General features: G+C 28.8%; 1 long non-coding RNA gene across 1 annotated transcript; it reads right to left on the bottom strand.

The window, feature by feature from the left end:
- Nucleotides 1-12,847: 12,847 nt before the first annotated feature.
- On the bottom strand, nt 12,848-18,694 carry LOC147811847 (uncharacterized). The gene is made up of 2 exons (XR_015433154.1): nt 18,455-18,694; nt 12,848-17,555 (listed from the first exon to the last, which is right to left on the bottom strand). It is a non-coding gene; the product is annotated as an uncharacterized LOC147811847 (long non-coding RNA).
- Between the last annotated feature and the right edge of the window lie 6,569 nt (nt 18,695-25,263).

The raw sequence follows: 25,263 nt of genomic DNA, 5'->3' as shown, positions 1-25,263 counted from the left end.
ATATACTTATGAAAGTTATAAAAATAATCTAATTTATTAAAGTTATAAAAGAAAGTTATAAAAGAAAGTTATAAAAATAATCTATAGTTATAAAATAATCTATTATTGATAATTTATAAAATTAAATTATCAAATTTTGCGTTACATGCTAAAGAAAACTACAAATGCGTTTTTCAGATTGTTTTTATCTGTAATAGGTATTCCAGCTAAATGTTCATTATCTAAAAGAAGTTATTTTTAAATAATCAATATTTTTTTTTCTTCCTATCCTTGATAGATGGCTTAACATCTTTGTGAATATAAGGAAACGTCCTTATTATTTTTAATTCAACCCAGAAATCAAAATTACTCATAAGTTACTTGGAGTACAATCATAATCATTAAAGTTATGAAAATAACTTATTTAAATTAAGGCTAAATAGAAATAATCAAATTTTGCGTTACATGCAAGGAAAAACCGCAAAAAAGTCTTTCAGATTGCTGAACGGTAATAGGATTCTAGCTAAATGTTCATTATCGCAATGAATTATTTTTTCTACAATTAATTTTTTTTATCATCCTTGAGAGACTAATTATCATATTAGTTGATGTTGTGAAACACTTTTTACTTTTAACACGACCCAGAAATCAAAATACCTTGCAATTTAAATATCAGAGTAAAATCATGTTTATAAAAGCTTTTGTAGTAACCTATATTGTATTTAAAATTAAAATTTAGACAAATCAAATGTTGCGTTAAATGCAAAGGAAAACCACGAAAAAATCTTTTAGATAACTGAACAATAATAACATTACAGCTGTATGTTCATTATCGCAATGAATTATTTTTTTAACCATTAATTTTTTTATCATCCTTGACAGACAATTTCTCATCTTAGTGGATGTTGTGAAATACTTTTCTTATATTTTTAACTTTTAACACGACCCAGATATCAAAGTACCTTGTTATTGAAATAGAGGAGTAAAATCGTACTTTGAAAAACTTTTTGAATGAAAATAATTAGAATTTCCATTACACACAAATGAAAACCAAGAAAACGCTTTACTACCAAACTAATTGTACGCTAACAGGCTAGCTTGGAATGTTTACTAAAATGTTCTTTATTTTATTTATTTTTTGTAAGTACATAAATTGTTTGTTTTATTTTATTTCAAATATTTGAATTTCAGAATGATATAAAGAATTAAATTTTAAAAACATATTGGTTTTTTTTTTTTTTTTTTTTAATTTTAAAATTTACGAATTATAAATCTTTAAAAAAATCTGGAAAAAAAATGTGTCATAAAATTTGCGAATTTCAGATTTTTCTGGCAAAGAGACTGAATGTTATCAATTATTATTAATCATTACAACTTATAAAAATCAAATAAAAAAAGAACAAATTATGTACAGCTGCAATAAACAAGCACCGCAGTTCACTAGAGGGTATGGATATAGAGTACAAACTAGTTACTAGACCAGTGATGTCAACGTTCACCGTGACGTCCGTTTGGTCGAGTGATTGATCTTTCTGCCTTTATATCTATGGTAAACAGACACTGGAAAAGAGGAGATTTGTGTTTAAAAAAGAAATTAGGCGAAAATGTTTTCGAATTTTTAGATATTTATAAATGTAACAATAAAAATGAATGTTTTCTTTGCTATGTTTATTATTTGTTTTTAAATAAAAGTATGTCATTTTGATATTAAGAGTATGTTCTTAATACTTTGCTCTTAATACTTTTAAATTAAGTATTCTCTTATAAAAGCTTAGCTGCAATATTTATATAATTTTCTTACATTCTGTTGTAAGGAAAAGAAAATTCGGATCTAAATTAAAAGAATAATTATGCCATGTAATGTCTAATCATCCTATGCATATTTCCTAACATTTGTACTTAATTATTAAGCATTATAATTGTAACATAAAAAATAATTCTGGAGTAAAGTTCAAATTGATGTTTAAGTGTTTATATATTATGTTTATTCGACATTAAAAGTGTTTCTACTTCTAACATTTTATAAATGAATTTGTAACCCGCAGTTTTAATAAAATAAAATTATCGCTAGTTAATAAAACTATGGCAAGAGAAAAATTATCGGTAAAATTTTTATGTGGTTATCAATTATTATATATTTATTTGGAAGTAATGAAAAGTAATAATATATTTGTGAATCTAAGCACATCATGATAAGCAATAATATTGAAATGATAAAAATTCTGTGGAAATAACAATAATATTGGAAATGAAAAAAATTCATGTTACATGAAATTTATTTTCGAATAGTTGACTACTTACTTTCATGATGATAGATTAGATTTTTGATTACATATTATTTACTGCTGTGTATTAAGAGTTAGGTCAAATGTGCATCAAGTGGCAGTATAAAAATGTTGCTTTTTTTAAACTTACCACTGCTTTATTAGAAAAACAATTTTGTAACAATCAAATAATAAATATATAAAAATCTATATTTGAAGCATATAAGAGTAAAATTTTTTATTTTTTGATTTAGAAACTATCAATCAAAAAGATCCTTTAAAATTTGAATTATATTTATATAATAAGTAGAAAGAAATATTAGCAAAGGAAAAATTTCATAATGAGTCATTGAACAATATATCAATCACTTTTGAACTGACCCCCCTACTATTTTAATGAAATTTGGTGGAACATGCACACATGATAAAGTAAACAATTCGAACAGTTTTTAATTTGAAATTTGTCCAAGTTATAAACACTTGAAAAAATAAAATTTTCACTGAAAAAACCACTAACTTGCATACATATAAATAACTGTATTTTTTTTTTTTTTTACTTAAAAAAAGTTACTTTAAGAACTTTTATTTTATAAGTTACTTTTTTTTTACTTTAGAAGAAAGTAAATGGTGTTTAAAAAAAGATTTGAAACACCATTGCAATAAACCTTTCATTTGATACCTTATATGACTTTCTGAGGCTAGGTCAACTTTCAAAGCAACCTGATTTGACCTGTGATATGTGGTCTCAAAGAATTATGAAAGAAATATTTTTTTTTAACTACAACATTCTTCTACACCTTTCAAATTTGTAGCATAGAAATTGAAATTTAAAAAAAAAAAAAAAAAAAAAAACATTAATTATTGCAAACCAAAATTTTTATTAATTGAAAGTGGTATGCTGTACAACTTTTTTCCCCTTTAAGACATTTCATACAATATACATGGAAAACTGAGTAAAAAGCCTAAAATTCTTGAACCAATATATAAATCAATGATCATTCATACCAAAAGTAGTATTTATCCCATACTTTTGTCTCCTAAAATGTATCGAAAATAACATTTTTATTTTTAGCAAGTGTATTATATTTTTCTTATTAAAAAATGGTTTACCTTTTGATATGCAAAAAATATGTGAAATAGTTACAAGATATGAATAACATTTATTTCATAGAAAATATTTTTTTAAATTATGATTATTAACTCTGTTACAATATGTTATGAACAGAATTAGTAATTTTTTAAACATATAAGCATTATAAAATTTTATGAAATAGTTAGGAATGATGTAGTGCTATTTTTTTGTTAATTATTTTTATCTCATTAGACGGTATGAAAAAATCTTAACCTGTTGTTGTTAGTACTTCAACCTTCTAAATGATCTGTGATTTATTTACTTTCAATATCAAAGGCTTCTGTGGGTACGAGTATGACAGTGAGGGTCCATGAGGCTGTAGAAAACGTATCTTAACTTCTTCGTAGTTTATATTTACATCTAAAATACATCGTATCCACCATTGGCTGTACTGCAAAATTACAACATACCCTCTAATATCTTCTAAGAGCAGTTCTAAAGGATGTAACACCACTGACTGGATCTTACTTTCAGATGAATTTTAATACATTTTCGTTTTAATTGATGTGTGGCTTTCGTGTCTGTTTTCATATATTTTTTTGTGTACCGGAGATTGTGTGGCTTTTCAAAAAAGTGTCTATATTTCTCACAATCATAATATGATTTTATAATACACAAAATTTGTTTATTGAACACAATATTAAAAAGTGTAAATAATTTACTCTAATTTTTATTTCATCAAAGTTTTTTTTTAAATTTTTTATAGGATTGTTTTGTGTTGAATGAATATCTAATTTAAATTGGTCTAAATGTTGCTAGCATATAGATATATATATATATATAGATTTTTTTTTCTGAAAAAGTTATGTATGAATGCTGAAACATGAAGGAAGAAATTTTTTTTACAGTACAACTATCGTTTTATGTTAAAAGGGCATTTATTTTTTATGCTTTGTTTAGAAACATAAAGAGACCAAAGAACATCTTAAGGGATTGTGGATCTCATTTCAAATCAGCTTAAGTAAATAGAATTAAATTGTTTTTTATTATTTGAATTAACAGTATTTGTTTATGCTTACATGGTTACTGCTACTTTATAGCCTAAAATAATAATTTCTTGTTTTGTAATCAAATGGAGAAGTGTATTATTTCTTCTTAGTCTAAATCAACTACAGTTTAAATGGTCATAAAAAGTATATTTAATTCTTAATTTATTTACCATTTGTATCAATGTTAATGTACTCAAAGTTTGGTATGAAATAAAACCTAATATAAAAAAGAAGCTGCTTTTGTACATAGTCTTAAAAAAAAGCTACAAGTAAAGTAAAGTTTCATTTTTTCATAACATGTTACACATATATAATTTTTTTTTTCATTTTTTTATCATGGCTAAAATAAATTTTCATAAATTTAATACAGAAAATGAGATTTGTTAAATATTTAGTTAATTTTTTACTCATGAAAAAAATATATATATATAATTTTTATTTTATTTGCATGTATAGAATTGGCCTTTTATGTATAATCTGCACTAAGGCTCTTTCTCATTCTGTTTAGCAGTTTTGGAATTTTGACATTTTTTTCAAAAAAATTATTGAATATAGCTTTTTTTATTTTATTTATTTTTGTCATTTCTTAGATGACCCTTTGACTATCCTTGGGCTGCAACCCGCTAACAGTAAGCCTATACTTATCCCCATGATTCATGCATAGAATAAAAAGGCATACCCCATTAATTTAACAGTACTTTTTATTATTTATTTTTAATTGTTTATTTGTAAAATCGCTGTTTGAACTCTAATGCACCATTGAAAAAGATTTTCCTTAGAGCATGAGTGGTGAGTTTTCATTGCTTATTACTAAGGAAAATAGTGAGGTTAACTGGTAATTAATAAATAATGTTTCAATTTTGATTTGCTACGTTTTATATATGGATTAATTGTATTTGAAGAGAAGTGTGCTTAGGATAAAGCTCAAACTGGACTGACTCTTTCTAGATGAAATTTCAGTTATAGTTTAATGACAGCATTACCAGAATCGACTACACTGTTCCAAACATCAATGATATTAAAGAAAGCTCATCAATATTTGCAACATGCCTGATAAACCTAGTATGAAACACAAGGATAAAAGCAGCAGAATTTTATTTATTTACTTTTTTTTTTTTCCAGAGTGCCTTCGACATTCTAAATGCTCCTCAATATCGTTTGAACACTAAGTTGTTCTTTTTTTCGTAAAATCTATGCAACTTTTTACAATAGCTCATTCTAAAGAGCGGTCGAAAATATGAGCACAAATGCTATGGCAATTCGCATTTCCGTCGTATCTATGAAGTTAAATTCAAGAATTTAAAAATATTTTCACATTACAGTAAATTTTATTTGTCCAAAACTAATGTTGAAGTTCCTTTAAGAATTAAAGATTATTTGTATTTTATTCATTAATGATTATAAAAAGAAGTGTATTTTAAAAGGTATGAAACATTTTATGTCATTCTTAACATCATAATTTTTCAACATAATTTTGAAGAGACGTAGTAATTACAAGAAGTTAAAAAATGATATTTTTAAATTTTAGGTATTAGAAAAGCTATTTATCTTATTAAAATTTAAATTTGATTGTGAAAATTACCTAATTAATAATCACGTAAAATACTGTATATCATACAGGGTGTTCTGTAATTACATCTAACACGTTGTGAAAGCTGCAAATTGATATTTCATAGAGGAGAAAAAATGACAACTTCATCGTATCAGTTAAATTAATTGGTAAATAGGCGGTATGAAAAATAGAAAACCAGTTTGAATGGCCGATGACACACGAACGTGTTAAGTTTTAATCGCCTTCTAAGTTTTGTTTTCTCTAGTAATCACAAGTTTTTAGTCAATCCCACCTTCATCAGTCGTGATTCATTAAATTTTGATTTTTTTTTTTCCTTGCCTAAATATTAATTTATGACCCTTAATGTGTGTACTCGTTTTTTTACTTAAATTTCATCAAGGATTTTAAAAATATACATTAAGGTTGAACTTTATGAAATGCCCTGTTTAAGTTGAAACCTTTTATTGTTTTTAAATGAAATTATTACGACAACCAGTTTCGACAACAATGATTGTAATAGGATGATTTGAATGCAGTCATCCAACTCCATCCAAACTCAAATATGTTATGCAGTTTAAGTAATGATATTTAAGAGCTTTAAATCTGACTCTCAAAAAAAAAAAAAAAAAAAAAATCGGGATATTACTGAAAAATATTGTGATTGGAGCGCGTGGTTTTTATTTTATTTCATAATCGTCGTTCAACAGCCGACCCAATTTTGGGTTTACTGTTACCAATGTTCAACAACGTCGCCTTGTAATTTTGTACCCAATCCAGAAGACAAGGGAACTCTTGGATCAAGTGTTGGGAAATTTTTTTTATTGAAACTAACCCGCGTTTGCGTTACACGAAGAAAAAAACCACGAAATCCTATAATCCGTCTACCGTGGAGGATATTTTGCATCAGCACTGTAGTAGGTGCAAGCCATTATTGGGATTCGAATCTGGTTCACCTCATTCGGAGGCGAATACTCTTTCCCTTGGTTCCATCTTCACTGAGTATTAACTCTACAGGATGTTCCAATTTTATTGATTGGTACCAATTTTATTGTTTTGTCTAAATTTAGTCATCTTCAAAATGTAAATAGCAATTCGATCGTAATTTAAGGAAATAAACGGTTTTTTTCTCTTAATCCGCAATGATTAATGAGAAGCAACCATGAGGGTTGATCAGCAACGTTAACAAGGGGCGGAACTTTCCAGTTTTTAATTATAAAATTACAAAACTACGGAGTTGAACATTAGTGGTCGTAAACCCAAAAATTGGATCAGCTGTTCTACGACGGATATAAAATAAAATAAAATCTATCTATTATAGGCCTGGATAGTAGGGCACTGAACCCATGCCCAAGAGTTCGTGGGTTCATCCACAGCCGGCCGAAGACTGCCCGTGTAGTAAATGGTGACTGATGCAAGTTAAATCTATCGAGTTGCAAAGTCGTCCATGTTCCTATAACAAATCAATACCTCTGAGGGTACAGAAACAAAAATTTCCTTGTCTTCTGAATTTGTTCAAAATTACAAGCTTACAGAGTTGAACATTAGGAGTCGTAAACCTAAAATTGGGTCGGCTGTTCAACGATGGTTATAAAACAAAATCTATATTTTAAATAAGGCGAGTGAAAAAGTCTTTCTCACAGTTCAAATAAGGGGAAAAATCAAAACTGTTACTCGAGTAACCAAAAGTAGATTACAAGACAGGATGTGAATATTAAAGTGCAAGAGCGTTTAATTTAGAATAGTAAATTAAGAAAAAGACTTCGACAAAGGAATAACATAAAAAGATTAGTTGAAGCGCTTTATGTTACACACACACATATATATAGGGAGGGGGGAGAGACTCCCCCCACTCTATAGGTACTGCCGCGGTCATAATTTTACTTCTTATAATCTTAGCTTAACTAAATTACGCCGAAGGAAAAAAATGTAGCTTTAACTTAAACTAAACTCAGTGGCGCGACAGCCCCTAGGGGGCCAAGGCCTACTGGGCCCATCTCAGTTTTCTTGACATTGGGCTCTGGGGTACAGGAGCAGATGTTCCAGTTAGGTGGTCAGCCGAACGCGGAACCCCAAGTGTTTAGTTCCCAAGCATGCTTGGTACTCATTTGTCTACCCACTTAAGGGATGAAAGGCTGAGTCAACCTTGCCCGGCCTGAGGATCGAACCCAGGACCGGTGGCACGGGAGCGCAAAGCACTACCACTCAGCCACCGGGCGTCTAGCTTTAACTTAAGATAATTTAAAATCTGTTCTCCTATTTATATCCAATTATGTTAGAGGCTATGTGTCCTTTTCGCTCGCACTCACTTGTTTTTTTCCTATATTTTAAAAACATGAATGTAATTATAAATGGATGCAGAATTTAACAGAGTATTTATAGTTTGTCTAAGCTAAGAACTCCCCCCGCCACATGGTCTGAGGCCGTCTGCTGCTATGGATACAAGAATAGCGTATTCCAGGGAAGGTAGCTAGCCGACCGGCCTGTGGAGGGGTTAGGGAACTGCCTTTGCACCAGAAAGGTTCTGGGATCGAATCCCGGGCAAGGCATGGATGTTCTTTTCTTCTCTGTACTATCTGTCCTTACTGTGGGAGCAACGTTGGCCCACCTAATATGGTGCCCTTGTAAGAGAGGCCAACAAATCTGCCCTGTTAATGTCCGAATTGACGAACAATGTTAACACAGGAGGGCATTGGGGGGGAGGGAAGGTCACTCTAGGGCTAACACAATAGACTGGAAAAAAAGTCCTCTTACTCTCGCTGAATCTTAGCCAAAATCTGTCCTAAGCAATGACCCCACATCCCTTGAAATAGTTAGACCTCGTTACCATAGTCACCGCCAAGGGTCTTGACAAATGGCTAGGCGAGTTTTTACTTTAGACAAACTATACATTAACTAGTTCATTAAACATTTTTTTAGAAAAAATTGCACGTTGAGACATAAAGGTTTGCCACCCCTGGACTAAACCATCCGACAGAGAGCAATGAAATTTGGCATACTAATAGTTCGTCGCACGAAGGTTACTGTTCACATTAAAACATTATATTACAAACCGTTCGAGCGAAAAACGGATTGGAACTTTCTTGCGTCATGTCCACTTAATTACATGTCGGATAATCGAATAACAAGCTTACACGAATGAAACCAAATCATTTTGTATGCAACTAATGTTAAACTTCCCCGTTTAAACTGACATTCTTTGTTTTTTGTCCCCGCCTAATTGCATGAAGAAGAGGTACTGAAATGAAAAAAATTTGTTTATTTTGGAGAAATGCTTCACTAACTAAAATGAAATTTTCGTTTTTCAGTTAAGATAAGGATACAATAGGTGGTCACTTCAAAAGGATCCTGTTCATTAGTTGGTCTAAACAGGTGTTAGGGGTAAAATTGAAAAAAAAAAAATCTAATCTTGCTGCTAGTTATACATTGAAGTGAGCGACGAGTGTTTTACCCCTCTTTGAATTATAGTTTGTTTACGGTAAGAACTCCCCCCGCCACTAAATCTGAGGCCGTCTGCTGCTAAGGAAACAAGAATAGCGAATTTCAGGGAGGGTAGCTTCTCTTTACTTTAGGGCAGTGTTTCCCAAACTTATGACTTTTGTGTACCCTTTCTAAATTTTTCGTAATGCTGTGTACCACTAATAAAAAAATGAGTGTATTTTTTACTATAAAAAAAATTGCACAAAAGTTAAAAATCACAACTGGCTGTTGACACCACTAATTATTAACTGCAAACTCCGCAAAAAATAGCAAATAGAAAAATACGTAATCGTAAATTTTCATGGCTAGCTTTGTTTTTAAATAAGTTTGTTTGAAATTTTCGTTTATTGCAAGATATTTCGCATAAGGACGCGTACCCTCGCTAAACTGTTCCCGTACCCCTGGGGGTACGCGTACCACACTTTGGGAAACACTGCTTTAGGGCAATATGAAGAAAAATGATTCCCTTTCTCTCCCCCACCCGAGACAAAATATATCCTAAATAGTGACCCACACCCCTATTTGAAATAGTTATACCTTGTTACCATAGTCACCCCCACAGGTCCAGACGAATAGGGGAGTTCTTACTTTAGACAAATTGTACTTACTTACACATCATTTAGAATTTTAAAAAGGTACAGAGTGATTTGTTTTGTAGTCAAGATTTGTGGTCCCCTCCTGGTGCGCTATTAGCTTTCATAAGAAAAAATTTCAAAAACGTAACAAATCAGTATACAGTGTGTCTTTCTCTTAAGTAAGAATAATTATTGCTTAATCCAGAGAATAACTCTGAGAATGATTGCAAGTTCAGCAAGAAAAGGATGGATTTGAATTAATAGAGGGGGGGGGGGCAATGAATCTGGGAAACGATATATTAAAAAAAATTCCAAACTAAAACAGCTCATTAATTTGGAAATTCTCAAGACGAGGTTAGAAAGAAAAAAAATTTAAAATAAATAATCTGACTATACGTTTGAGAGGAATACGCAATTATTCATGAAAGTCTTAATAGAAACTGAAAGGGAAAATCTAATTTTGATAAATTGACGAATTAAACGGGTATAAAAATAGTCTTCAATTATAGATTTTTTCGGAAGGGATCAAATAATATTTTAGTACCTATATATTATACTATTCACTAATATTGATTTATTTTTATATAACTTTAAATGACATTTATATTTTATGATCATGATTTTATGTCTAACACAGATACTATTAGTCAAAATTTTTTATTGATCATAAAACTAAGTTTATTTAATCAAAACACTATAATTTGCATTAAATACCATTAAAAATAAAATTTCGCAGAAATTTAGGATAGAATATTGCACTATCCTTTTAATCGAATAACCCGCTCAATTGCATAGATTTGGCTGGAACTGATGATATTCCTTTAAGCGGGGTTGACTGGTTAAGCCTTAGCCGTTGTTTCTTCAAAAATCTTAAAGATAACATCATTGATACTTTATAGCTCTATTTAATAACAATAAAAAAGAGTTATTGCTTGTACCTTATTTAGTTTTTTTTCTCGCTACGTCATAATTTCAATGAACAACAGTTCCGCAATTGACTGATTGTTGACACGTTCTCAGCAGATCACCGAAGTCGAGCATAACTGGCTGCTGTCAGCGTGCGGGTGAAAAACTACTTGGATCAATCTGTGAAGGGACCGAGGGTGTGAGGTATTGTTTCTCGTTAAAATGTTATACGTAAGTACTTGACTTCACGCGCATGTCGTCGGTCTATCGAAGTGAAGGGAGCCTCACCTCGGCAGAGTTCAAAATTGTGATGGCATGTCTTCAGATGATTGTCAGGAATGTTTACCAGACCGTTACCAATAGCCCATTGAGCAGCTTTAGTGCGACGTAAACAACAACAATGAAAAAAAAAATTTACGTGGTAGCACTATGTCACCAAATTATCTCTGAAGTTATCTGAAATCACGTATTTAATTTGTCACGTCTGTCAAAATGTGTTTCGGTATAAGTAAATAATTTAAAAACAGCGGTAATTAAAATTTAAAAAAAATTCTTTTGCAATGAAAGGCAAAATTAATGGGAAAGTGGTACTAATTTGCTTAGGAAAAACGTAGAAAATTACTTCAGTTTTATTAACAGCTGTCCCTCTTTTCTTTTTCTCTGGCCTTTTAATTCCTAGTAAGAATATATATATATTTTTGGTATTCTCTCTTTAAAAATAAAAAGTCAAACAGCTGATAAAAAATATTTGTTAGATTACGGAATTATATATTTTACTGAAATATAAAATTCAAAATAATTAGTTTGGAAAAATCTTTTTTTGATTCATATTCAAAAATGTATTAATGATTTTGTAAATTAAAGAAGTTTCAATTATAAATAACTGTTTCGCTAAGATTTAAATAACTGCATATTAGTTAAATTGTTTGGAAGTGAACCGCGTTTGAAATATTTGACTTTTTATGCAGGAAAAGACATGGTGTTTCACGTTATATTTCATCTCACCAAATATTATTAAACTTCTAAATTTATTTCTCACCTATCCTGACATGAATAAATACAAAGAAATAATGAAAAAAAATATATTTAATGAAAATTCTGAGTCAAAGTGTTAATGCTGACGCTCAGTTCATTTAAGTAATGTAATAGATGCATATTGAAATACTAAAAAGTAAGCCATTATGTTACAAAAAGCAACATTTATGGAGTTCAGGTACTTATTCGTATAGATTAATCGTAAACAAGCGCCATACTATTATTGTCGCCAATGATGCTTAATTAATATGGGTAATTCCTATTATATAAATTAAAAAAATTACTTATTTACAAAAATTCCAAGTTAATGGTTAATTTCGATATTATGCCTAGTAATGTTGAATACAGTTAATCTCAATTTTAATGGGCTGAACAACAAAAAACAGGTTTTGTTATGTTTTTGCTTATTAATTTTGTCAGTATATACCGTTCAGTTTTGTCCACGATTTCATTGGGTTGTTCAGTACCGAGTTATTGTTTTTTTGATTTTATTAATCCTGTTCGAAGAGTGGATATTTAGCTAGTTGAAAATAAAAAAAAGTTGAATTACAGTTCGTTAAAAATAAGTTAACTAACGCTTTTCGTTTTTTTTTTTTTAAAATATGGCGGGAAAATTTATTGAATTTCGTTCCGGTTTTTTGGTTTTCCGGCTTTCTGATTTCCGGATAACGGGTTCTGTACTGTATAAGTTTATCCTAAAATAGAAATATTTTTTTTAATAGAGTAATAGAAATTTTTTTAATAGAAATAATTTAAGTATTCATATGCATGTGCTGCTTACCTGTATTCATACAATTATCAATGATTTAAAATTTATTCGCAGAATTTATATGCAGTCATTCTGAATTTAATTTTGTAACAAGAGCAAACAAACTTTTTGGTTTATTGAATTGTTTTTATCACTTTAATTAATAGCATTAGCTACAAGAAGATTGGAATTTGAATAAAATATTCAAAAACATTTATTATTCTTACATTTTTAATAAACTCAACTACAGCATATCTACAACCCATCAACTAAACAAAAATTATAAATCTGAACACATGCTTGCAGCAGAAAATAATTTTACAGAAATTCTATAGACTTATAACAAATTTAAAGGCACTAAACTTAGTGAATTTGGTAAGTACTGCATAAACAAAACCTTAAATAGCTTCTGATCTAGTTATTATATCTTCACACACGAGAACTCAATCTCAATGGTTTAAAAAGGTGACTAGCAAATAAGCTAATTACTTAGTGCAGTTGATATTTTAATTAATGAAAACAGAACATACTACTTTATCTGAATTAACATACCTTTGGATACCTAATAGGGTGACCTGGGGTAATTCCTGATCAAAAAATGCAAACATCTGTTTTGTGAAAAAAACTATTCAAAATAGAATTTTAATATTTACTGGAAATTTGAGGCTATATGGGATGAGTCCTATGCTACCTTCTTTTGTTTAAAAATCTAATTAGAATTTAAAAGATTTTAAATTTTTAGTGATAAGGAATTACCCCTTCTCTTGATCATTTCTGGGGTAATTACTGATCACCAGTTTTTATAGTAAATGGGCTGTTTAAAAATAATTATACAATGGTAATTAACAAATAAGACATTAAGATCAAACAAATAAACCAAAAAGATATTTTTAAGCAGCTATTAAAACGTTTTATTTAAAAGCCGGAATAAAGATTAACACTTCAGCTCTGGCAGCAGCTCTCACACTGAAATTTTCATTTTCAATCTTTAAAAGAAATTTGCCATTTTTGCTTTCTAGAAGCTTAGTATCCTTTTTAGGACTATAATTTCTCACCATATTTATATTAGGTTAATTTATCAACTTAAAAATTATTCTAACAGTGTACACACATAAAAATAAGATAGAAGAAAGGTAAGACAAGCTAGAAATGGTGCATATCAGAACATATTTGTCTTGTATGCAGCTAAAAACAAATTTTGTGATTATAGTTAAAATATATTTTATAGTCCTAAACGCTTTTCGTTTATTTTTATGAATTTAAAAAATATACAATTATATTTAATACATATAGCAAAATCAATGACTGAAATGTTATCTTGTTACGGTACAGAGATATTCTTCAAACTAAATGAGACTCTGCATAAACCATTGTAGAAAATCAAGTCCTGGTAAATATATCTCACAGAAAAGCTTTAAGCAGACAATGCTGTGAGACCATTCCCCGGGACAAACATGAATCATCAGCAGAATCCAGGCAAAAGCTAGAAGAGAACAAGTTGCTTCAAATTAATATTGTAATCAAGATACCTTGTTAAGATTTCAACCAATGGTTAAGTATATAGATAAAAGCACAACTCTTCAAATTGTGAATCTAATAAAGGATTGCATACATTAGTTTGAATCAATTTGAATTACAGAGTGAAAGAACTTTTAGCACAGAAGTATAAGTTTTAAGTTATAAGCACAGATTAACAGAATTTTTTTTATTATTATTAAATCTGGCATATCCATCTTTTTCCACGCATATGGCATACTTGTGACACTTTCAGAGTGGTCACACAACTCTTTTGGGAGGAAGCATCACTCAAACTCATACTCGGGGATTTGACACATCTGTCACTTTAAAATCAAGACATAAAAAAGGAGTGTAAATTATTGCAACATTAGCTTTGTTGCTCGATTTTTTCTTTTTGCAGATCCCCAATTTAGTCAGGTTACTTACATCTGAAAGAGAGGGAAAGTGTCTGATTAATATTATTTAATATTTCTATTGCAGCATCAATCAGGGTTTACATATAAAGACTAATGGCTTTAAGAACAAGACAATCACAGGACATTACATCACAGCATTTAATAGTTAGTCACAGCACAGATTTTATTATATTTTCTTTACACAACATAAATGACCCCACAGCCAATTGTTCAGTTGGTGTGTGCACTGTTGAGTCACCGTTTACCCTAGAGACAGCCACGTAGGCTTCTTAAAGGCACGAGTCCATGATGGATCATGGAATGTGCATGTTGTGTTATCCCCACGCTGACTTTTAATGATGAGCCAGTACATGTTGATGTGTTTGTCCATTGTTCAGGTTTGATTGCACTGTTCCCAGTTTTTTAGTATCTAATCATCTAAATTCTGTCGACATCACCAGTTCCTTAATGAATATTATTTTCTAAACCTTTTACAAGAATAAAAAATAAAATCATAAATTAATTTTCTAAACTTATTAGTATCTAGATCAAACATTAAATTAGTTTTTATTTAGAATGCAATAAATGCCACTGATAAAAACAAAAGTAATAAATATTTTTGAAATAATCAAAGTAAAAGAATATATATTATTAATAAAAGAGGAATATACTAACTGGTAGGGCACTGTCTTTTCCTTAACCACGGTGTGATTAAAGACAAATACTGATAAACATTAAAAGATCATTTAATTCATTCTGACTTTAATTATTTTATTAATACTGTAATAATTTATAAACAGTGCTGTACTAACAGTAAACAATCCATACCATAACAATACAGTTGGGGAAAAAAAACTCACAACGATTAAGGTATAATGCCACTGTTAAAAATAAACAATTCTCCGAATAATCAAAACATTATAGTAATAAAAGAGAAAGATACTAACTGAGACACTCATATTAGCTTCTGTTAAGTCTAGATCTCATTTAAGCTAACAAAGAATAGAATTAGATCAATCTCCGTGCAATCTAAAATTTTTCATAATCTCTTTTAGTGTTGAACATATATCCATTGCTATTTAGAAATAGCAATTGGCATTATTCATTAGCGTTATTAGCATTATTCATTTAGTATATTTTACCAAAGGCATTTAAAGTGGAAGAGTATTTATAATTCAGGTACAATGCTCTAAACAATCTTCCCTCTGTCCTTTAAGGGTAGAACCAGAATCATTGAGAGAGAGAACTAGTCATAAAATATTCTATTGCATCTAAAAAATTTTCTGCATTGTGCAAAGTAGCACAGATAAGAATATTAGAAAAAAACACTCTCTACTGAATATTTTTCTTTACAGCATCATAGTACTAAATCTGTTCAAGTACTGTCAGGGATCTGTCCAGACATTCTGTAAAAGGTCCGTATTTGTAAAATTGGAAAAAAATTACTTGTAATTTGTGAATATAAAATAAACGTTAAGTCACATTCTTTCAACCAGGGTCCTGCTTTTGTGAATTTGTGCAAATAGGGTCTGTTATTGCAAAAAAAAAAAAAAACTTTTTCAAGGAGTTTTTAAATTGTAAAGACTTACAAGATTATGTCCAACACTGTAAAATTATAATTAAAAAAATTAAAATTTAAAAAATAAACAGCAATTGCTGCTACTAAATTAGAGATGCAACATACAAATATTTGGTATTTTGCCTATACTGCTGAACGCAGAATATTCATTTCGGACGAATAAAGGAAGAAGTGTCTGCCGAAGACAAAATTTATTTAGATTACATCTGTCGTTCTCCCCCCCCCCCCCCGGAAGGGCTTATTCGATTAACAAAACAATAATGAAGATAAACGAATTTGTGAAGGGTCTGAGTAAAGGATAAATTATTTTGTGAAATGTCCGTTTTTATGAAAAGATATTTTGTGAATAGTTCGTTAACGGACCCAAATCTCTTCTAAACAGATATCTGACTGTGACTACTCTTTCTTATTTGTATGGGATGAGTTCTGGTTATCTGGCTAAATGTCAAGACAAGATTACAATATTTTCATATAATTAGTATATAAAGTTGTGTATAAATACACTTCTTTTTTTAGCAACTTTGCTATGCATTCTTCAAAGATGTTTGCCAGTTGAATATGGCCCTGGCAGTTTAAATGTATGTGATCTTAACCAATACATTCATCCACAGATAAAGCTGATTCACAGAACATTAGCCCAAGTAAAATTCACCAAGTTTTAATTACTTCATTGAATCGCTTTATAGTGACATTTTCAAGATTAACAAAATGTTGATGCATACGCTGATCTTTCAGTAAGAGAAATTTCTAAACTCTTCGTTCGAGAAAAACAACTCAGAAATATTTCTGTATTGTGATCTGCCGTGCCAACTACAATCGCCAAGGTGCTAAACAGATTGTAAACTTGCAAATTTAATAACAAAAAAAAAAAAAAAAAACACATGTAGATAGTTGTCCGAGGGTGGTTACGAGTTATACCTTCTGAGTTCCCTTCTCTTTTTATTAGTTCCTGGCGGCTGGCTACCCAGGATTATTCTTCCACAGATAACCAAACAAAATCTCCCCAATAACCCCACAAATTTTATTAACCACACAAGCCAGTTTTTTAAAGTTGGGCATTGTACCCAATTGCACATCATTAGTTCCTTTATTTTTAAGAAAAGCAAAATAAATTATTATTATATAGCACAACCATAAGTAATATTAATAAAAAAATAAATAAGTATCTGAATTAGAATAGTTACACAAGATACTAACAATGCCAACAAATGGTTTAGATACATAATCATTAAATATGTAAATAAATTACATTTCAACTTACCAACATGAATTAAGACAAAAACACAATCGTCCCTTCACAACTGCACACTTAATTTGTCCACACCGATTCCAGGGTGTGCAAACATTGATATCCCATTTTCATTCAGCATTTAAGTAATTAGCCAAATACTTCTCCAAGGAATCACCTAGTAAAAAAGTATTTTATGAAGAGAAAGAAGAAATATGAAAAGTTTGCTTTACATTGTCCACGTAAACTGTCAAAAATCTTAGGGTAATGAAAAAAATACAATTATAGATATAGTTTGAGAAGTTAAATAATTGAAAAAATTCAATTTCATATTATTATCCAATAAAGATAACTTAAATTTAAGATAACTTGCTAATCTGAATTATGTTCTAATTTATTATAGTATTTGTATTATGTATTTTAAATAAAACAAATTATTGAGTACAAATTGTTTTGCACATAATTGTGATACACCTATAGAATAAAAATTTTTTTTGAAAGTATGCATGCTCATAATTTATTCAATAGTTAAGACAACCTAAAAGAATAATAATGAATGCAGTAACTGTGAATGAAAATGATAAATATTATCTAAATTTGTTCCATTTCTCTCAGAATTTTTTTTTAGATTAGTTTACAATAAAATTGAAACAAATTATTTTAGACATGATCAAAACCCTCTTCACTATTTTTAAGAAAATTCAATATTAATCTTTCTATATATAATAAATTTTAATTAGCAATATATTTCATAGAAAAAAAAGATACCTCTGTATAATAAACATAAATCAAGTAATTCAACTAAATGAAATTTCATTACTAAACTGCTTCACACAATTTCGGCAGATCAAACAAAGGATTTCTAAGGAAGCAGAGAAAAACTTTGATAAATGAATTTTTATAACGATTTTCTTAAAATACATACATTTTACAAACTATTTACTTTAAAATCTAACGCGTGGTATTCACAGATATTTAATAAAATTCATTAATCTTTTTAAAAATTTCATGCAATTTTTTTATATACTGCTATGAAACGTACACTAATATTATAAATCTTTAATTAATAAGAATTACCTGTAATTAAAACTTTCACGATGATAAAATATGAAATCCCACGCAGCCAAATACAGAAAATGGCTTCCTCTAACAATAGCTTTTGTTTAAACAACGCCAATTGCTTTGGCGAAAAAGTTTGGTCACACAATCAATATAGGGTTATAAGAAGATTGATGGATAAAAGCTAGCGTCAAGCTCACTCCGCCCAGTTACCAATTCCTAAATTGACCAAATATCGTATTCGTCTCATACAACAACGCCCCCTATAGTTCGTTGCGATCGCGAATTAAAGACAAACTTAGAAAAAGAATTTTGAAATGCAGAATATGCGTTTGACGTCACATCGCTTCCGGTTCTCCTATTTCCCAGACAAAGTCATTCAGTGCAAATGCTGCCTTAGCTAAACAAACTGCTCGCCCTAGCGCAAAATCTATGCAGCAAGAATGTTTCATTAATAAAAGTTCTTACTTTGACCGTTCTCTATGCTTGTGCGCAACGCATACTCATTGGACTAGCAAAAATAGCTCTTTAAAAAATGAAAACATTTTTAAATTTTGCTTTAGAGATTTAAAAGAGTAGAAATAATGAGTTGTAAGCTGTTCAGTAAGCCAAACTTTAAACGAAATGTAAATAAATAAATTAATAATTACAGACTGAAAATCTTAACTCTTTTTTTTATTTTTTACCTTCCAAATAATTTCAAATGCTGGAGTGATGAATGACATTTGATTCATTCTTTATGATTTTTCTTCTATGAAAAAACGAAGTTTAACCGTGTGATACATTTTATTCCATATTAACTGCAGTTTCGAGTATATTCATCGGAAATTAAACATTTATTACACAGTTTAGTACTTATTTTCCAACTATATGTTACCAACAACTAAAGTTTTCTTTGATGCCTTCTTCTAATGTTTAAGAAAGTGTTACCCATGTACTTTTGTGAATGACTTTGTTTATATAAAATTAACATTGTTTCTTAAGTCTAAAATTCCAATTTTTATTTTATTTTCAGTTTACAATTATCTCTTTTTTTCAACTCATATTTAATAAGAAAATTAGAGTTGAATTTTTTTCAGTTTGTAAGCTAAATATTTTGTATCACAGATTTTATATTGTGTTAAGAAAAATAAATTTTTGGTAATTAATATCGAATTTTCACTATTAGTTACAATATGCTGTTACAATATTGGTTACAATAAATAAACTTATGAATCATCCATAAAAAATTATGAAACTTTAGTGAGGGCTTTTATACTAAAGTCTGTATTACTGTATGAGGAAAATAGTTAAGAAATAGCAACTTTTCGGGAAATTACTTACCGTAAAGTATCTATTAGGAAGAAAAAAATTTATGATCATGGATGCTAACTTCATAGAATCATTGAAAGTGGAAAAAGGTATTATTTCTGCTATTGAGAATACTTATTCTAGCATCCTAAATAATCAAAACTTATTTGAAAAAGTGAACTTTATTAGACAGACTTTAGGTCATGCTAAATTGAAACCTTATTCTTGTAAAATATGTTGTAGCAGTTTCACTAGAAGTGCTAGTTTAGCAAGGCATGTTCTTGTTCATAATAAGCAGAAACCTTATTCTTGTAATATATGTAATGAAAATTTCACCCAAAATTCCTCTTTAATAAGGCATTCTGTTGTTCACACGAAAGAAAAACCTTATTCTTGTAGTTTATGTAATAAAAGCTTTGCTTTGAAGCAAAGCTTATCTATTCATAGCCGTATTCATTCTGGAGAAAAAAATTTTGCTTGTGGCATTTGTAATACAAGTTTTAGACAAAGAAATACACTACATAGACATCTCCTTACCCATACTAAAGAGAAACCATATTCCTGTAATGAATGCCATAAAAAATTTTCACGCAAGTTTCATGTAGTCAGACATGCAACTGTTCATTCTAAAGAAAGACCTTTCTTTTGTGATGAATGCGATAAAAGTTTTACCAGAATGGATTCATTAAGAAAACATAGACTTTTTCATTCTAAATGAAACTTTAATTCAAATTTAGCAAAAGAGTTCATTAAATAAATAGTTTCTCTAAGCAAGAAAGATTATACCAAAAGACAAATATAGACTATAATCTTGGTGATAAATATAGCGACAGCAGGACTTCAGTTCAGTTACCTGGCAGCATTGCAGTTTGTGGTATTGTTCATTGTTTCACTTGTTCCAGTGTTTCACTATTGTTCATTGTTTTTTAATTTATTATTATAATATATTTTGATAAATAAATGTAATTGCATTTTATTGTATCGTTACATTCTAGTATATTTAACCAGTGTTTTCATCATAGAAAAAAAATAGGTGAGAATTTCTCACCCTTTCTCAAAAACAGGGTGAGATTTCAAAAACTTAAGTGAAATTTCTAAAAACACGAAAACTCTTGAAAAAAAAATTTCTTTAATTATAATACATTTTTAACGTCTTCTATTTTTTAAAGCATTGAATCTTTTTAGTGCATCATCATAGAAGATTTTGCCTTTACAAGGTATTTGTCCATCTTACATTAGCACATAAAAAATATGAACATCTTACATGAAGAAACCTAACCTACGGTAAACACGTGGCTGCAGAGAAATGTGTTCTGAAAGGGATTCTGTGGTTGTGTTCTGTTGTTCGAAAAGGTTTCGAACAATACTGGTAAATAGGGAAGCTAGATAACAGGGCAGATGTTGAAAATAATGAAAGATCCAGGAAGAAGTGATTCGCGAATTTTGAAATTGATTTATAGAATGCGTGAACTTCTCGCGGTAATAATTTTTTAATGCGAAAAAAGAAAAAAATATGCGAGATTCTCGCGTTCTCACGCTGTAGTGAAAACACTGATTTAACTACTATTTATTTTAAATTAATTTCTTGATTCTTATAATATATTTTAAATAGTGAGTATCACTGCTTAATGAACAATGATTTGGCCAAACTTTAGGCAAATATTTTGCCACTAAATTTTGAATCATGAATTCTAATATCAACCATAATATTATGTATTGATATCTTCATACAATTTTTACTAAACATGTCCAGTATTAAGGATAAAGTATAAGGAAATTTTAACTTATTTTAGGCATTCTATTAAAGCTTGTGTGATATCAAGTTGTGAAATATATATTTACCAGCCTGTTTATAGTGAAATATTTTACCTGAAAAATTTGAATTGCTTATTCTTTTTTAGTAAAATCTTGCCAACTTATGAGTTTTAGTTGTTTGACTGTTATTGATTTATTATAATATGCTTCAGTTTTTAAATTTTCATTTAAGATTGATAATATTAAGAGTGTTTTATTTTATTTTTTATATTAAAACCAAATTATAAATGAAGCATTATTGTTTTTGACTAATTTAATAATTTTTTTTATTTATCTATTTTGAAATTAATTTTTATTTCAAATTTTTATGTTTGAAATTCATTTCCTGGAAGAAAAAAAAAAATTTTCTGATACCTAACGTTTAGTTATTTTAATAAGTCTTAAACATTTCTTATAAATAACATTTTTAATCTTCCTTAAATTTATCTTCATTTGGACCAGAAAAAAATCTTTCCATTAACTTTTTTTAAATTTGTTTTTTTTTATCTAATTTTAAAGTAGCAGAATAATATAATAAATTATTGTTCCGTAATTACATATTAAATTAATGTTTAATATTTAAAATAACTTATTGTAATAAATTTAATAAAGTGTAAATTTTCTTACTGCTCAAAAGCATAAATATAATTCAATAATTATGTTATTCAAAATACATCAATTGATATTAGCATTAATGCAAATTTTTTTTAATCTAGATCATTCAGCCAAATACTTTATTATTTTGCTGAACTGAATACTGGGCATTTAAGCCACATACCAAATGTTTATTGTATCCCTAATATTCTTAATGTGCAGAAGCATAAATATAATTCAATAATTGTGTTATTTAAAAAAAAACATCAATTGATATTATAATTTTAATACAAATAATATTGTTTTTAGTATTTCGCTAGACCATTCTGCTAAATACTTTATTATTTTGCTGTACTAAATACTACTCGGTTTTCGAACCACATGCCAATTGTTTGTTATGTCTCTAATATTCTTAATTTGCAAAAGCATAAATATAATTCAATAATAGTGTTATTTAAAATACATCAATAGATATTATCTTTTTAATACAAATAATATTGCATTTAATATTCCGCTAGACCATTCTTCTAAATACTTTATTATTTTGCTGAACTAAATACTACTCGGTTTTCGAGCCACATGCCAATTGTTTGTTATGCCCCTAATATTCTTAATGTGCAAAAGCATAAATATAATTCAATAATTGTGTTATTTAAAATACATCAATTGATATTATTTTTTTAATACAAATAATATTGTTTTTAATATTCCGCTAGACCATTCTTCTAAATACTTTATTATTTTGCTGAACTAAACACTACTCGGTTTTCGAGCCTCATGCCAATTGTTTGTTATGTCTCTAATATTCTTAATTTGCAAAAGCATAAATATAATTCAATAATTGTGTTATTTAAAATACTTCAATAGATATTATCTTTTTAATACAAATAATATTGCTTTTAATATTCCGCTAGACCATTCTTCTAAATACTTTATTATTTTGCTGAACTAAATAATACTACTCGGTTTTTGAGCCACATGCCAATTGTTTGTTATGTCCCTAATATTCTTAATTTGCGAAAGCATAAATATAATTCAATAATTGTGTTATTTAAAATGCATCAATTGATATTATCATTAATGCAAATAATATAGTTTTTAATATTCCTCTAGACCATTCTGCTAAATACTTTATTATTTTGCTGAACTAAATACTCTGTTTTCTTGCCACATACCAAATGTTTATTGTGTCTGTAATAATAAGTGAACTCTTATTTTTCTAACTAATCAAAATAATCAAATGACTTGAACAACATAATACTTATTAATATCCTACTCAGATTGCTGGGAAATAAAGGGGATCTGTGCCTAATGCTGAGCACATTACAACAAGCAGTGGTCACGAAATTGGGGATGTTAAGCATATATGACTCTTTTGCTGACAGCAAGCTGTTGCAGGAATGCTTTTTTTTATTAATACATTATTTTGCATAGCATTAACATTAACTTTTTTTTTAATGAAAAGTTAGATTGGCTTTCTTCTTAGTAGTATTATTGTGTATGAATGTATTTAAATATTGAGAGACCATGCATAAAATCTGTCCTATGTGCCCAGTTACAGCTATTATTTACCATTGATGGCAAACCTATAACACTACAAATCATTTTGGTTAACATGAGAAACAATGAAATATGAATAAAAAGGAAAAATATGACAACCAAAGCTGGCGTCTTCAGGGGTCATCTCCGGACGTCATGAAAGCAAAACCTTTGATATCGAGATAGCACGACAAAAGTCTAAAATTGCTCCCTCTGTCCCAAAGGTTTTGCCAAAATCCAGAAAAAGAATATAATACATAATATAAAATACATAAACTAAATACAGAAGTATAAAAACAAGACAAATACACTAGAATAGTACATACAAATTATTATTATGTATTTAGTTTATGTATTTTATATTAAGGCTTTGCCAAAATCCAGAAAATGAATATAATACATAATATAATATACATAAAATAAATACAGAAGAATAAAAACAAGACATATGCACAAGAATAGTACATACAAATTATTATTATTATTCTGTATTTATTTTATGTATTATATTCTTTTCCTGGACTTTGGCAAAACCTTAGGGGTACAGAGAGTGCAATTTTAGTGCTCTCTCGATAGAAGAGTTTTTGCTTTTATGACTTCCAGAGCTGGTGCCCCTGAAGCCGTCAGCTTTGGTTGTCATATTTTTCCATTCGTTTTTCATGTTTCATTGTTTCTTATGTTTCAATTCCTTTCGGATTCACTGCTGCTTTGCATTGGAAGTAATATTTTAAATGCTTTTGAATTTTAAATTCTTTTCTTAATTTGGTTAACATGCTTAGTAAGAGTCAGGCTCAGAAAATTTACAACCACTTTTAAATTTTTTTTCATTTTACTGTGATTGCAATGACAAAAAAATTTCGATTGGACAACGTACCAGTACGAAGATTTTTTTTAAATTTTGACTATGAGGTCAAAAGTTCAGAGTCATGGTAATATGCCATGATTTCTTTTTATTTCAAAAATGTATACATTAACTTGTAAATTTAATTTTAAAAAAAGTTGCAGTCGGTGATCTATTTTTTCTGTTTTGGGTGTATTATTTTCTTATTTCAAATTCCTTTGAAAAATTAGGGTTGTGAAAACTTTTTATTTTATTTTGTAATTATTTAATTTTTCTAATGAGTTACTTGGATGCATTTACAACTCACATGCTTATATGTGATTTATTTTTTGTCTATACATTTTTATAAATCAATGTGACAATGCATAGTCTAAAATAGTGACTTCAGCCATCCTAAAATATTATTTTAACTCTAGATAAAATTCCTGTTGCCAAAACATGTTTTGAGGATGCAAATTTTCTTGTGGAATTTTTGATGGCTTTTAAATGTTGAGGGGAAATAATTCAATGAGAAATTGAAGAAAAATGTTTAGTATATTTTTATGCAAGTAATAAAATTGAACTAAATAGGAATGCATCATAAATTATTATAGATATAATGTAAATGACAATCATTTTCTTGGAGAGGAGATATTGCTGTTCATTTATTCTTTTAATTCAATGCTTGCACATTTTTTTTAATCCAATTTTAAGTCAAAGATATTTTCTGATGATATTAAAAATTTGCATAGCCCTTAAGCAAACAGTTTTTTTTTTTTTTCACTGTTTG

The sequence above is a fragment of the Parasteatoda tepidariorum genome, chromosome 4 (genome assembly GCF_982258835.1).
Source record: "Parasteatoda tepidariorum strain Cologne lab strain chromosome 4, Ptep-v5.0, whole genome shotgun sequence".
Taxonomy (NCBI): domain Eukaryota; kingdom Metazoa; phylum Arthropoda; class Arachnida; order Araneae; family Theridiidae; genus Parasteatoda; species Parasteatoda tepidariorum.
Note: the sequence above shows the minus strand (reverse complement) of the source record. Positions and strands in the feature narration are given on the sequence as shown.